General features: G+C 58.3%; 21 non-coding genes across 21 annotated transcripts; all 21 read right to left on the bottom strand.

Moving 5' to 3' along the window:
• Positions 1 to 335: 335 nt before the first annotated feature.
• LOC137354045 (U2 spliceosomal RNA) lies at positions 336 to 526 on the bottom strand. Its single transcript, XR_010970194.1, has one exon. It is a non-coding gene; the product is annotated as a U2 spliceosomal RNA (small nuclear RNA).
• A 386-nt stretch (positions 527 to 912) lies between these two features.
• LOC137353941 (U2 spliceosomal RNA) lies at positions 913 to 1,103 on the bottom strand. Its single transcript, XR_010970091.1, has one exon. It is a non-coding gene; the product is annotated as a U2 spliceosomal RNA (small nuclear RNA).
• A 386-nt stretch (positions 1,104 to 1,489) lies between these two features.
• LOC137354133 (U2 spliceosomal RNA) lies at positions 1,490 to 1,676 on the bottom strand. Its single transcript, XR_010970282.1, has one exon. It is a non-coding gene; the product is annotated as a U2 spliceosomal RNA (small nuclear RNA).
• A 386-nt stretch (positions 1,677 to 2,062) lies between these two features.
• On the bottom strand, positions 2,063 to 2,253 carry LOC137353859 (U2 spliceosomal RNA). The gene has a single exon (XR_010970011.1). It is a non-coding gene; the product is annotated as a U2 spliceosomal RNA (small nuclear RNA).
• A 386-nt stretch (positions 2,254 to 2,639) lies between these two features.
• LOC137354044 (U2 spliceosomal RNA) lies at positions 2,640 to 2,830 on the bottom strand. Its single transcript, XR_010970193.1, has one exon. It is a non-coding gene; the product is annotated as a U2 spliceosomal RNA (small nuclear RNA).
• A 386-nt stretch (positions 2,831 to 3,216) lies between these two features.
• Positions 3,217 to 3,407, bottom strand: LOC137353858 (U2 spliceosomal RNA). Its single transcript, XR_010970010.1, has one exon. It is a non-coding gene; the product is annotated as a U2 spliceosomal RNA (small nuclear RNA).
• Positions 3,408 to 3,793: 386 nt separating this feature from the next.
• Positions 3,794 to 3,984, bottom strand: LOC137354043 (U2 spliceosomal RNA). Its single transcript, XR_010970192.1, has one exon. It is a non-coding gene; the product is annotated as a U2 spliceosomal RNA (small nuclear RNA).
• Positions 3,985 to 4,370: 386 nt separating this feature from the next.
• Positions 4,371 to 4,561, bottom strand: LOC137354134 (U2 spliceosomal RNA). The gene has a single exon (XR_010970283.1). It is a non-coding gene; the product is annotated as a U2 spliceosomal RNA (small nuclear RNA).
• Positions 4,562 to 4,947: 386 nt separating this feature from the next.
• LOC137354042 (U2 spliceosomal RNA) lies at positions 4,948 to 5,138 on the bottom strand. Its single transcript, XR_010970191.1, has one exon. It is a non-coding gene; the product is annotated as a U2 spliceosomal RNA (small nuclear RNA).
• A 386-nt stretch (positions 5,139 to 5,524) lies between these two features.
• Positions 5,525 to 5,715, bottom strand: LOC137353788 (U2 spliceosomal RNA). Its single transcript, XR_010969940.1, has one exon. It is a non-coding gene; the product is annotated as a U2 spliceosomal RNA (small nuclear RNA).
• Positions 5,716 to 6,101: 386 nt separating this feature from the next.
• Positions 6,102 to 6,292, bottom strand: LOC137354111 (U2 spliceosomal RNA). Its single transcript, XR_010970260.1, has one exon. It is a non-coding gene; the product is annotated as a U2 spliceosomal RNA (small nuclear RNA).
• A 386-nt stretch (positions 6,293 to 6,678) lies between these two features.
• LOC137354907 (U2 spliceosomal RNA) lies at positions 6,679 to 6,869 on the bottom strand. The gene has a single exon (XR_010970558.1). It is a non-coding gene; the product is annotated as a U2 spliceosomal RNA (small nuclear RNA).
• A 386-nt stretch (positions 6,870 to 7,255) lies between these two features.
• On the bottom strand, positions 7,256 to 7,446 carry LOC137354089 (U2 spliceosomal RNA). Its single transcript, XR_010970238.1, has one exon. It is a non-coding gene; the product is annotated as a U2 spliceosomal RNA (small nuclear RNA).
• A 386-nt stretch (positions 7,447 to 7,832) lies between these two features.
• On the bottom strand, positions 7,833 to 8,023 carry LOC137354906 (U2 spliceosomal RNA). Its single transcript, XR_010970557.1, has one exon. It is a non-coding gene; the product is annotated as a U2 spliceosomal RNA (small nuclear RNA).
• A 386-nt stretch (positions 8,024 to 8,409) lies between these two features.
• Positions 8,410 to 8,600, bottom strand: LOC137353940 (U2 spliceosomal RNA). The gene has a single exon (XR_010970090.1). It is a non-coding gene; the product is annotated as a U2 spliceosomal RNA (small nuclear RNA).
• Positions 8,601 to 8,986: 386 nt separating this feature from the next.
• Positions 8,987 to 9,173, bottom strand: LOC137354138 (U2 spliceosomal RNA). Its single transcript, XR_010970286.1, has one exon. It is a non-coding gene; the product is annotated as a U2 spliceosomal RNA (small nuclear RNA).
• A 386-nt stretch (positions 9,174 to 9,559) lies between these two features.
• LOC137353787 (U2 spliceosomal RNA) lies at positions 9,560 to 9,750 on the bottom strand. The gene has a single exon (XR_010969939.1). It is a non-coding gene; the product is annotated as a U2 spliceosomal RNA (small nuclear RNA).
• A 386-nt stretch (positions 9,751 to 10,136) lies between these two features.
• LOC137354018 (U2 spliceosomal RNA) lies at positions 10,137 to 10,327 on the bottom strand. Its single transcript, XR_010970168.1, has one exon. It is a non-coding gene; the product is annotated as a U2 spliceosomal RNA (small nuclear RNA).
• A 386-nt stretch (positions 10,328 to 10,713) lies between these two features.
• On the bottom strand, positions 10,714 to 10,904 carry LOC137353939 (U2 spliceosomal RNA). Its single transcript, XR_010970089.1, has one exon. It is a non-coding gene; the product is annotated as a U2 spliceosomal RNA (small nuclear RNA).
• A 386-nt stretch (positions 10,905 to 11,290) lies between these two features.
• Positions 11,291 to 11,481, bottom strand: LOC137354017 (U2 spliceosomal RNA). Its single transcript, XR_010970167.1, has one exon. It is a non-coding gene; the product is annotated as a U2 spliceosomal RNA (small nuclear RNA).
• Positions 11,482 to 11,867: 386 nt separating this feature from the next.
• On the bottom strand, positions 11,868 to 12,058 carry LOC137354034 (U2 spliceosomal RNA). The gene has a single exon (XR_010970184.1). It is a non-coding gene; the product is annotated as a U2 spliceosomal RNA (small nuclear RNA).
• Between the last annotated feature and the right edge of the window lie 329 nt (positions 12,059 to 12,387).

Here is a 12,387-nt window from a genome sequence, read left to right as displayed (position 1 = left end):
CCTCAAAGTAGCCGCCGGGTGGGCGAGCCTAGGGCGAAAGAGGCGACGGCGGGCGGTCTTTGAGCCAGAGCTCCTTTTGTTGCCGGGCCTTGCAAGCAGAAAGGAAAGCACGCGTGCATGCCACGCGCAGCCATTCCTTGCGCTTCTGCGCGAGGCATTGCGCAGGAAAAAAGACACGCGCGCGCCGGGCAGCAAAGGGCGGCCTGCAACTGCTGGGCAATCCAACAGGGGGCAGCGTAGCGCCCACGGAAAACTGCAGCATAGTCAGCCGAGCAGCAGCGCCGTCAGTATTGCGAATTCTATTTTTCAGCAGGTGTCTCGCCCCCATGGAGGGGGGAAGCTGCACTGCTCCTGGAAACACTGCAATACCAGGTGGATGCATGGAGTGGACGGGGCAAGCCCCTGTTCCATCTCCCTGTCCCAAAAATCAATTTAATATTTGGTCCCCAGATAGGGGACGTATCAGATATTAAACTGATAGGAACAGATACTACACTTGATCTTAGCCAAAAGGCCGAGAAGCGATGGCCGTAAAACTGCGTTTGCTGCGCGCGTCAGGCCCGGCGTGCGGCCTCTACCTCAAAGTAGCCGCCGGGTGGGCGAGCCTAGGGCGAAAGAGGCGACAGCGGGCGGTCTTTGAGCCAGAGCTCCTTTTGTTGCCGGGCCTTGCAAGCAGAAAGGAAAGCACGCGTGCATGCCACGCGCAGCCATTCCTCGCGCTTCTGCGCGAGGCATTGCGCAGGAAAAAAGACACGCGCGCGCCGGGCAGCAAAGGGCGGCCTGCAACTGCTGGGCAATCCAACAGGGGGCAGCGTAGCGCCCACGGAAAACTGCAGCATAGTCAGCCGAGCAGCAGCGCCGTCACTATTGCGAATTCTATTTTTCAGCAGGGGTCTCGCCCCCATGGAGGGGGGAAGCTGCACCGCTCCTGGAAACACTGCAATACCAGGTGGATGCATGGAGTGGACGGGGTAAGCCCCTGTTCCATCTCCCTGTCCCAAAAATCAATTTAATATTTGGTCCCCAGATAGGGGACGTATCAGATATTAAACTGATAAGAACAGATACTACACTTGATCTTAGCCAAAAGGCCGAGAAGCGATGGCCGTAAAACTGCGTTTGCTGCGCGCGTCAGGCCCGGCGTGCGGCCTCTACCTCAAAGTAGCCGCCGGGTGGGCGAGCCTAGGGCGAAAGAGGCGACAGCAGGCGGTCTTTGAGCCAGAGCTCCTTTTGTTGCCGGGCCTTGCAAGCAGAAAGGAAAGCACGCGTGCATGCCACGCGCAGCCATTCCTCGCGCTTCTGCGCGAGGCATTGCGCAGGAAAAAAGACACGCGCGCGCCGGGCAGCAAAGGGCGGCCTGCAACTGCTGGGCAATCCAACAGGGGGCAGCGTAGCGCCCACGGAAAACTGCAGCATCGTCAGCCGAGCAGCAGCGCCGTCACTATTGCGAATTCTATTTTTCAGCAGGGGTCTCGCCCCCATGGAGGGGGGAAGCTGCACCGCTCCTGGAAACACTGCAATACCAGGTGCATGGAGTGGACGGGGTAAGCCCCTGTTCCATCTCCCTGTCCCAAAAATCAATTTAATATTTGGTCCCCAGATAGGGGACGTATCAGATATTAAACTGATAAGAACAGATACTACACTTGATCTTAGCCAAAAGGCCGAGAAGCGATGGCCGTAAAACTGCGTTTGCTGCGCGCGTCAGGCCCGGCGTGCGGCCTCTACCTCAAAGTAGCCGCCGGGTGGGCGAGCCTAGGGCGAAAGAGGCGACGGCGGGCGGTCTTTGAGCCAGAGCTCCTTTTGTTGCCGGGCCTTGCAAGCAGAAAGGAAAGCACGCGTGCATGCCACGCGCAGCCATTCCTGGCGCTTCTGCGCGAGGCATTGCGCAGGAAAAAAGACACGCGGGCGCTGGGCAGCAAAGGGCGGCCTGCAACTGCGGGGCAATCCAACAGGGGGCAGCGTAGCGCCCACGGAAAACTGCAGCAAAGTCAGCCGAGCAGCAGCGCCGTCACTATTGCGAATTCTATTTTTCAGCAGGGGTCTCGCCCCCATGGAGGGGGGAAGCTGCACCGCTCCTGGAAACACTGCAATACCAGGTGGATGCATGGAGTGGACGGGGCAAGCCCCTGTTCCATCTCCCTGTCCCAAAAATCAATTTAATATTTGGTCCCCAGATAGGGGACGTATCAGATATTAAACTGATAAGAACAGATACTACACTTGATCTTAACCAAAAGGCCGAGAAGCGATGGCCGTAAAACTGCATTTGCTGCGCGCGTCAGGCCCGGCGTGCGGCCTCTACCTCAAAGTAGCCGCCGGGTGGGCGAGCCTAGGGCGAAAGAGGCGACGGCGGGCGGTCTTTGAGCCAGAGCTCCTTTTGTTGCCGGGCCTTGCAAGCAGAAAGGAAAGCACGCGTGCATGCCACGCGCAGCCATTCCTTGCGCTTCTGCGCGAGGCATTGCGCAGGAAAATAGACACGCGCGCGCTGGGCAGCAAAGGGCGGCCTGCAACTGCGGGGCAATCCAACAGGGGGCAGCGTAGCGCCCACGGAAAACTGCAGCAAAGTCAGCCGAGCAGCAGCGCCGTCAGTATTGCGAATTCTATTTTTCAGCAGGTGTCTCGCCCCCATGGAGGGGGGAAGCTGCACTGCTCCTGGAAACACTGCAATACCAGGTGGATGCATGGAGTGGACGGGGCAAGCCCCTGTTCCATCTCCCTGTCCCAAAAATCAATTTAATATTTGGTCCCCAGATAGGGGACGTATCAGATATTAAACTGATAGGAACAGATACTACACTTGATCTTAGCCAAAAGGCCGAGAAGCGATGGCCGTAAAACTGCGTTTGCTGCGCGCGTCAGGCCCGGCGTGCGGCCTCTACCTCAAAGTAGCCGCCGGGTGGGCGAGCCTAGGGCGAAAGAGGCGACGGCGGGCGGTCTTTGAGCCAGAGCTCCTTTTGTTGCCGGGCCTTGCAAGCAGAAAGGAAAGCACGCGTGCATGCCACGCGCAGCCATTCCTGGCGCTTCTGCGCGAGGCATTGCGCAGGAAAAAAGACACGCGGGCGCTGGGCAGCAAAGGGCGGCCTGCAACTGCGGGGCAATCCAACAGGGGGCAGCGTAGCGCCCACGGAAAACTGCAGCAAAGTCAGCCGAGCAGCAGCGCCGTCACTATTGCGAATTCTATTTTTCAGCAGGGGTCTCGCCCCCATGGAGGGGGGAAGCTGCACCGCTCCTGGAAACACTGCAATACCAGGTGGATGCATGGAGTGGACGGGGCAAGCCCCTGTTCCATCTCCCTGTCCCAAAAATCAATTTAATATTTGGTCCCCAGATAGGGGACGTATCAGATATTAAACTGATAAGAACAGATACTACACTTGATCTTAACCAAAAGGCCGAGAAGCGATGGCCGTAAAACTGCATTTGCTGCGCGCGTCAGGCCCGGCGTGCGGCCTCTACCTCAAAGTAGCCGCCGGGTGGGCGAGCCTAGGGCGAAAGAGGCGACGGCGGGCGGTCTTTGAGCCAGAGCTCCTTTTGTTGCCGGGCCTTGCAAGCAGAAAGGAAAGCACGCGTGCATGCCACGCGCAGCCATTCCTTGCGCTTCTGCGCGAGGCATTGCGCAGGAAAATAGACACGCGCGCGCTGGGCAGCAAAGGGCGGCCTGCAACTGCGGGGCAATCCAACAGGGGGCAGCGTAGCGCCCACGGAAAACTGCAGCAAAGTCAGCCGAGCAGCAGCGCCGTCAGTATTGCGAATTCTATTTTTCAGCAGGTGTCTCGCCCCCATGGAGGGGGGAAGCTGCACTGCTCCTGGAAACACTGCAATACCAGGTGGATGCATGGAGTGGACGGGGCAAGCCCCTGTTCCATCTCCCTGTCCCAAAAATCAATTTAATATTTGGTCCCCAGATAGGGGACGTATCAGATATTAAACTGATAGGAACAGATACTACACTTGATCTTAGCCAAAAGGCCGAGAAGCGATGGCCGTAAAACTGCGTTTGCTGCGCGCGTCAGGCCCGGCGTGCGGCCTCTACCTCAAAGTAGCCGCCGGGTGGGCGAGCCTAGGGCGAAAGAGGCGACGGCGGGCGGTCTTTGAGCCAGAGCTCCTTTTGTTGCCGGGCCTTGCAAGCAGAAAGGAAAGCACGCGTGCATGCCACGCGCAGCCATTCCTTGCGCTTCTGCGCGAGGCATTGCGCGGGAAAAAAGACACGCGCGCGCCGGGCAGCAAAGGGCGGCCTGCAACTGCTGGGCAATCCAACAGGGGGCAGCGTAGCGCCCACGGAAAACTGCAGCATAGTCAGCCGAGCAGCAGCGCCGTCACTATTGCGAATTCTATTTTTCAGCAGGGGTCTCGCCCCCATGGAGGGGGGAAGCTGTACCGCTCCTGGAAACACTGCAATACCAGGTGGATGCATGGAGTGGACGGGGTAAGCCCCTGTTCCATCTCCCTGTCCCAAAAATCAATTTAATATTTGGTCCCCAGATAGGGGACGTATCATATATTAAACTGATAAGAACAGATACTACACTTGATCTTAGCCAAAAGGCCGAGAAGCGATGGCCGTAAAACTGCGTTTGCTGCGCGCGTCAGGGCCGGCGTGCGGCCTCTACCTCAAAGTAGCCGCCGGGTGGGCGAGCCTAGGGCGAAAGAGGCGACGGCGGGCGGTCTTTGAGCCAGAGCTCCTTTTGTTGCCGGGCCTTGCAAGCAGAAAGGAAAGCACGCGTGCATGCCACGCGCAGCCATTCCTTGCGCTTCTGCGCGAGGCATTGCGCAGGAAAAAAGACACGCGCGCGCTGGGCAGCAAAGGGCGGCCTGCAACTGCGGGGCAATCCAACAGGGGGCAGCGTAGCGCCCACGGAAAACTGCAGCAAAGTCAGCCGAGCAGCAGCGCCGTCAGTATTGCGAATTCTATTTTTCAGCAGGTGTCTCGCCCCCATGGAGGGGGGAAGCTGCACTGCTCCTGGAAACACTGCAATACCAGGTGGATGCATGGAGTGGACGGGGCAAGCCCCTGTTCCATCTCCCTGTCCCAAAAATCAATTTAATATTTGGTCCCCAGATAGGGGACGTATCAGATATTAAACTGATAGGAACAGATACTACACTTGATCTTAGCCAAAAGGCCGAGAAGCGATGGCCGTAAAACTGCGTTTGCTGCGCGCGTCAGGGCCGGCGTGCGGCCTCTACCTCAAAGTAGCCGCCGGGTGGGCGAGCCTAGGGCGAAAGAGGCGACGGCGGGCGGTCTTTGAGCCAGAGCTCCTTTTGTTGCCGGGCCTTGCAAGCAGAAAGGAAAGCACGCGTGCATGCCACGCGCAGCCATTCCTCGCGCTTCTGCGCGAGGCATTGCGCAGGAAAAAAGACACGCGCGCGCTGGGCAGCAAAGGGCGGCCTGCAACTGCGGGGCAATCCAACAGGGGGCAGCGTAGCGCCCACGGAAAACTGCAGCAAAGTCAGCCGAGCAGCAGCGCCGTCAGTATTGCGAATTCTATTTTTCAGCAGGGGTCTCGCCCCCATGGAGGGGGGAAGCTGCACTGCTCCTGGAAACACTGCAATACCAGGTGGATGCATGGAGTGGACGGGGCAAGCCCCTGTTCCATCTCCCTGTCCCAAAAATCAATTTAATATTTGGTCCCCAGATAGGGGACGTATCAGATATTAAACTGATAAGAACAGATACTACACTTGATCTTAGCCAAAAGGCCGAGAAGCGATGGCCGTAAAACTGCGTTTGCTGCGCGCGTCAGGTTCGGCGTGCGGCCTCTACCTCAAAGTAGCCGCCGGGTGGGCGAGCCTAGGGCGAAAGAGGCGACGGCGGGCGGTCTTTGAGCCAGAGCTCCTTTTGTTGCCGGGCCTTGCAAGCAGAAAGGAAAGCACGCGTGCATGCCACGCGCAGCCATTCCTTGCGCTTCTGCGCGAGGCATTGCGCAGGAAAAAAGACACGCGCGCGCCGGTCAGCAAAGGGCGGCCTGCAACTGCTGGGCAATCCAACAGGGGGCAGCGTAGCGCCCACGGAAAACTGCAGCATAGTCAGCCGAGCAGCAGCGCCGTCACTATTGCGAATTCTATTTTTCAGCAGGGGTCTCGCCCCCATGGAGGGGGGAAGCTGCACCGCTCCTGGAAACACTGCAATACCAGGTGGATGCATGGAGTGGACGGGGTAAGCCCCTGTTCCATCTCCCTGTCCCAAAAATCAATTTAATATTTGGTCCCCAGATAGGGGACGTATCATATATTAAACTGATAAGAACAGATACTACACTTGATCTTAGCCAAAAGGCCGAGAAGCGATGGCCGTAAAACTGCGTTTGCTGCGCGCGTCAGGGCCGGCGTGCGGCCTCTACCTCAAAGTAGCCGCCGGGTGGGCGAGCCTAGGGCGAAAGAGGCGACGGCGGGCGGTCTTTGAGCCAGAGCTCCTTTTGTTGCCGGGCCTTGCAAGCAGAAAGGAAAGCACGCGTGCATGCCACGCGCAGCCATTCCTTGCGCTTCTGCGCGAGGCATTGCGCAGGAAAAAAGACACGCGCGCGCTGGGCAGCAAAGGGCGGCCTGCAACTGCGGGGCAATCCAACAGGGGGCAGCGTAGCGCCCACGGAAAACTGCAGCAAAGTCAGCCGAGCAGCAGCGCCGTCAGTATTGCGAATTCTATTTTTCAGCAGGGGTCTCGCCCCCATGGAGGGGGGAAGCTGCACCGCTCCTGGAAACACTGCAATACCAGGTGGATGCATGGAGTGGACGGGGCAAGCCCCTGTTCCATCTCCCTGTCCCAAAAATCAATTTAATATTTGGTCCCCAGATAGGGGACGTATCAGATATTAAACTGATAAGAACAGATACTACACTTGATCTTAGCCAAAAGGCCGAGAAGCGATGGCCGTAAAACTGCGTTTGCTGCGCGCGTCAGGCCCGGCGTGCGGCCTCTACCTCAAAGTAGCCGCCGGGTGGGCGAGCCTAGGGCGAAAGAGGCGACGGCGGGCGGTCTTTGAGCCAGAGCTCCTTTTGTTGCCGGGCCTTGCAAGCAGAAAGGAAAGCACGCGTGCATGCCACGCGCAGCCATTCCTTGCGCTTCTGCGCGAGGCATTGCGCAGGAAAAAAGACACGCGCGCGCCGGGCAGCAAAGGGCGGCCTGCAACTGCTGGGCAATCCAACAGGGGGCAGCGTAGCGCCCACGGAAAACTGCAGCATAGTCAGCCGAGCAGCAGCGCCGTCACTATTGCGAATTCTATTTTTCAGCAGGGGTCTCGCCCCCATGGAGGGGGGAAGCTGCACCGCTCCTGGAAACACTGCAATACCAGGTGGATGCATGGAGTGGACGGGGTAAGCCCCTGTTCCATCTCCCTGTCCCAAAAATCAATTTAATATTGGGTCCCCAGATAGGGGACGTATCAGATATTAAACTGATAAGAACAGATACTACACTTGATCTTAGCCAAAAGGCCGAGACGCGATGGCCGTAAAACTGCGTTTGCTGCGCGCGTCAGGCCCGGCGTGTGGCCTCTACCTCAAAGTAGCCGCCGGGTGGGCGAGCCTAGGGCGAAAGAGGCGACAGCGGGCGGTCTTTGAGCCAGAGCTCCTTTTGTTGCCGGGCCTTGCAAGCAGAAAGGAAAGCACGCGTGCATGCCACGCGCAGCCATTCCTCGCGCTTCTGCGCGAGGCATTGCGCAGGAAAAAAGACACGCGCGCGCCGGGCAGCAAAGGGCGGCCTGCAACTGCTGGGCAATCCAACAGGGGGCAGCGTAGCGCCCACGGAAAACTGCAGCATAGTCAGCCGAGCAGCAGCGCCGTCACTATTGCGAATTCTATTTTTCAGCAGGGGTCTCGCCCCCATGGAGGGGGGAAGCTGCACCGCTCCTGGAAACACTGCAATACCAGGTGGATGCATGGAGTGGACGGGGCAAGCCCCTGTTCCATCTCCCTGTCCCAAAAATCAATTTAATATTTGGTCCCCAGATAGGGGACGTATCAGATATTAAACTGATAAGAACAGATACTACACTTGATCTTAGCCAAAAGGCCGAGAAGCGATGGCCGTAAAACTGCGTTTGCTGCGCGCGTCAGGCCCGGCGTGCGGCCTCTACCTCAAAGTAGCCGCCGGGTGGGCGAGCCTAGGGCGAAAGAGGCGACAGCGGGCGGTCTTTGAGCCAGAGCTCCTTTTGTTGCCGGGCCTTGCAAGCAGAAAGGAAAGCACGCGTGCATGCCACGCGCAGCCATTCCTTGCGCTTCTGCGCGAGGCATTGCGCAGGAAAAAAGACACGCGCGCGCCGGGCAGCAAAGGGCGGCCTGCAACTGCTGGGCAATCCAACAGGGGGCAGCGTAGCGCCCACGGAAAACTGCAGCATAGTCAGCCGAGCAGCAGCGCCGTCACTATTGCGAATTCTATTTTTCAGCAGGGGTCTCGCCCCCATGGAGGGGGGAAGCTGCACCGCTCCTGGAAACACTGCAATACCAGGTGGATGCATGGAGTGGACGGGGTAAGCCCCTGTTCCATCTCCCTGTCCCAAAAATCAATTTAATATTTGGTCCCCAGATAGGGGACGTATCAGATATTAAACTGATAAGAACAGATACTACACTTGATCTTAGCCAAAAGGCCGAGAAGCGATGGCCGTAAAACTGCGTTTGCTGCGCGCGTCAGGCCCGGCGTGCGGCCTCTACCTCAAAGTAGCCGCCGGGTGGGCGAGCCTAGGGCGAAAGAGGCGACAGCGGGCGGTCTTTGAGCCAGAGCTCCTTTTGTTGCCGGGCCTTGCAAGCAGAAAGGAAAGCACGCGTGCATGCCACGCGCAGCCATTCCTCGCGCTTCTGCGCGAGGCATTGCGCAGGAAAAAAGACACGCGCGCGCCGGGCAGCAAAGGGCGGCCTGCAACTGCTGGGCAATCCAACAGGGGGCAGCGTAGCGCCCACGGAAAACTGCAGCATAGTCAGCCGAGCAGCAGCACCGTCACTATTGCGAATTCTATTTTTCAGCAGGGGTCTCGCCCCCATGGAGGGGGGAAGCTGCACCGCTCCTGGAAACACTGCAATACCAGGTGCATGGAGTGGACGGGGTAAGCCCCTGTTCCATCTCCCTGTCCCAAAAATCAATTTAATATTTGGTCCCCTGATAGGGGACGCATCATATATTAAACTGATAAGAACAGATACTACACTTGATCTTAGCCAAAAGGCCGAGAAGCGATGGCCGTAAAACTGCGTTTGCTGCGCGCGTCAGGGCCGGCGTGCGGCCTCTACCTCAAAGTAGCCGCCGGGTGGGCGAGCCTAGGGCGAAAGAGGCGACGGCGGGCGGTCTTTGAGCCAGAGCTCCTTTTGTTGCCGGGCCTTGCAAGCAGAAAGGAAAGCACGCGTGCATGCCACGCGCAGCCATTCCTCGCGCTTCTGCGCGAGGCATTGCGCAGGAAAAAAGACACGCGCGCGCTGGGCAGCAAAGGGCGGCCTGCAACTGCGGGGCAATCCAACAGGGGGCAGCGTAGCGCCCACGGAAAACTGCAGCAAAGTCAGCCGAGCAGCAGCGCCGTCAGTATTGCGAATTCTATTTTTCAGCAGGGGTCTCGCCCCCATGGAGGGGGGAAGCTGCACTGCTCCTGGAAACACTGCAATACCAGGTGGATGCATGGAGTGGACGGGGCAAGCCCCTGTTCCATCTCCCTGTCCCAAAAATCAATTTAATATTTGGTCCCCAGATAGGGGACGTATCAGATATTAAACTGATAAGAACAGATACTACACTTGATCTTAGCCAAAAGGCCGAGAAGCGATGGCCGTAAAACTGCGTTTGCTGCGCGCGTCAGGCCCGGCGTGCGGCCTCTACCTCAAAGTAGCCGCCGGGTGGGCGAGCCTAGGGCGAAAGAGGCGACAGCGGGCGGTCTTTGAGCCAGAGCTCCTTTTGTTGCCGGGCCTTGCAAGCAGAAAGGAAAGCACGCGTGCATGCCACGCGCAGCCATTCCTTGCGCTTCTGCGCGAGGCATTGCGCAGGAAAAAAGACACGCGCGCGCCGGGCAGCAAAGGGCGGCCTGCAACTGCTGGGCAATCCAACAGGGGGCAGCGTGGCGCCCACGGAAAACTGCAGCATAGTCAGCCGAGCAGCAGCGCCGTCACTATTACGAATTCTATTTTTCAGCAGGGGTCTCGCCCCCATGGAGGGGGGAAGCTGCACCGCTCCTGGAAACACTGCAATACCAGGTGGATGCATGGAGTGGACGGGGCAAGCCCCTGTTCCATCTCCCTGTCCCAAAAATCAATTTAATATTTGGTCCCCAGATAGGGGACGTATCATATATTAAACTGATAAGAACAGATACTACACTTGATCTTAGCCAAAAGGCCGAGAAGCGATGGCCGTAAAACTGCGTTTGCTGCGCGCGTCAGGGCCGGCGTGCGGCCTCTACCTCAAAGTAGCCGCCGGGTGGGCGAGCCTAGGGCGAAAGAGGCGACGGCGGGCGGTCTTTGAGCCAGAGCTCCTTTTGTTGCCGGGCCTTGCAAGCAGAAAGGAAAGCACGCGTGCATGCCACGCGCAGCCATTCCTTGCGCTTCTGCGCGAGGCATTGCGCAGGAAAAAAGACACGCGCGCGCCGGGCAGCAAAGGGCGGCCTGCAACTGCTGGGCAATCCAACAGGGGGCAGCGTAGCGCCCACGGAAAACTGCAGCATAGTCAGCCGAGCAGCAGCGCCGTCACTATTGCGAATTCTATTTTTCAGCAGGGGTCTCGCCCCCATGGAGGGGGGAAGCTGCACCGCTCCTGGAAACACTGCAATACCAGGTGGATGCATGGAGTGGACGGGGTAAGCCCCTGTTCCATCTCCCTGTCCCAAAAATCAATTTAATATTTGGTCCCCAGATAGGGGACGTATCAGATATTAAACTGATAAGAACAGATACTACACTTGATCTTAGCCAAAAGGCCGAGAAGCGATGGCCGTAAAACTGCGTTTGCTGCGCGCGTCAGGCCCGGCGTGCGGCCTCTACCTCAAAGTAGCCGCCGGGTGGGCGAGCCTAGGGCGAAAGAGGCGACAGCGGGCGGTCTTTGAGCCAGAGCTCCTTTTGTTGCCGGGCCTTGCAAGCAGAAAGGAAAGCACGCGTGCATGCCACGCGCAGCCATTCCTCGCGCTTCTGCGCGAGGCATTGCGCAGGAAAAAAGACACGCGCGCGCCGGGCAGCAAAGGGCGGCCTGCAACTGCTGGGCAATCCAACAGGGGGCAGCGTGGCGCCCACGGAAAACTGCAACATAGTCAGCCGAGCAGCAGCGCCGTCACTATTACGAATTCTATTTTTCAGCAGGGGTCTCGCCCCCATGGAGGGGGGAAGCTGCACCGCTCCTGGAAACACTGCAATACCAGGTGGATGCATGGAGTGGACGGGGCAAGCCCCTGTTCCATCTCCCTGTCCCAAAAATCAATTTAATATTTGGTCCCCAGATAGGGGACGTATCATATATTAAACTGATAAGAACAGATACTACACTTGATCTTAGCCAAAAGGCCGAGAAGCGATGGCCGTAAAACTGCGTTTGCTGCGCGCGTCAGGGCCGGCGTGCGGCCTCTACCTCAAAGTAGCCGCCGGGTGGGCGAGCCTAGGGCGAAAGAGGCGACGGCGGGCGGTCTTTGAGCCAGAGCTCCTTTTGTTGCCGGGCCTTGCAAGCAGAAAGGAAAGCACGCGTGCATGCCACGCGCAGCCATTCCTCGCGCTTCTGCGCGAGGCATTGCGCAGGAAAAAAGACACGCGCGCGCTGGGCAGCAAAGGGCGGCCTGCAACTGCGGGGCAATCCAACAGGGGGCAGCGTAGCGCCCACGGAAAACTGCAGCAAAGTCAGCCGAGCAGCAGCGCCGTCAGTATTGCGAATTCTATTTTTCAGCAGGGGTCTCGCCCCCATGGAGGGGGGAAGCTGCACTGCTTCTGGAAACACTGCAATACCAGGTGGATGCATGGAGTGGACGGGGCAAGCCCCTGTTCCATCTCCCTGTCCCAAAAATCAATTTAATATTTGGTCCCCAGATAGGGGACGTATCAGATATTAAACTGATAAGAACAGATACTACACTTGATCTTAGCCAAAAGGCCGAGAAGCGATGGCCGTAAAACTGCGTTTGCTGCGCGCGTCAGGCCCGGCGTGCGGCCTCTACCTCAAAGTAGCCGCCGGGTGGGCGAGCCTAGGGCGAAAGAGGCGACAGCGGGCGGTCTTTGAGCCAGAGCTCCTTTTGTTGCCGGGCCTTGCAAGCAGAAAGGAAAGCACGCGTGCATGCCACGCGCAGCCATTCCTTGCGCTTCTGCGCGAGGCATTGCGCAGGAAAAAAGACACGCGCGCGCCGGGCAGCAAAGGGCGGCCTGCAACTGCTGGGCAATCCAACAGGGGGCAGCGTAGCGCCCACGGAAAACTGCAGCATAGTCAGCCGAGCAGCA

Source organism: Heterodontus francisci, chromosome 41, assembly GCF_036365525.1.
Source record: "Heterodontus francisci isolate sHetFra1 chromosome 41, sHetFra1.hap1, whole genome shotgun sequence".
NCBI lineage: Eukaryota > Metazoa > Chordata > Chondrichthyes > Heterodontiformes > Heterodontidae > Heterodontus > Heterodontus francisci.
Note: the sequence above shows the minus strand (reverse complement) of the source record. Positions and strands in the feature narration are given on the sequence as shown.